Raw genomic sequence first — 390 nt, forward strand, 5'->3', positions numbered from 1 at the left:
GAAATTCGAGTGTTAGTTGGTAGTCTGGCTTTAAGCAGAACGTTGGGCCTTGAGCAGAATGTCGGGCCTGAACATCGGGCCTTGAGCAGAACGTTGGGCCTTGAGCAGAACGTTGAGTCTTCAGCAGAACGTCAGGCCTTGAGCAGAACGTTGGGCCTTCAGCAGAACGTCGGGCCTTGAGCAGAACGTTGGGCCTTCAGCAGAACGTCGGGACTAAACGTCGGGCCTTGAGGTGGTGGTCAAGCGAAGCTCCGGCGGTGGTACAGCGGTGGTACGACGAGGCTCCGGCGGTGGTCCGGCGAGGCTCCGGCGGTGGTCCGGCGAGGCTCCGGCGGTGGTCCGGCGAGGCTCCGCGCGGTGGTCCGGCTAGGAGGAGCTTCTTCCTTCTCT

This window comes from Dendrobium catenatum, unplaced genomic scaffold (genome assembly GCF_001605985.2).
Source record: "Dendrobium catenatum unplaced genomic scaffold, ASM160598v2 fragScaff_scaffold_689, whole genome shotgun sequence".
NCBI lineage: Eukaryota > Viridiplantae > Streptophyta > Magnoliopsida > Asparagales > Orchidaceae > Dendrobium > Dendrobium catenatum.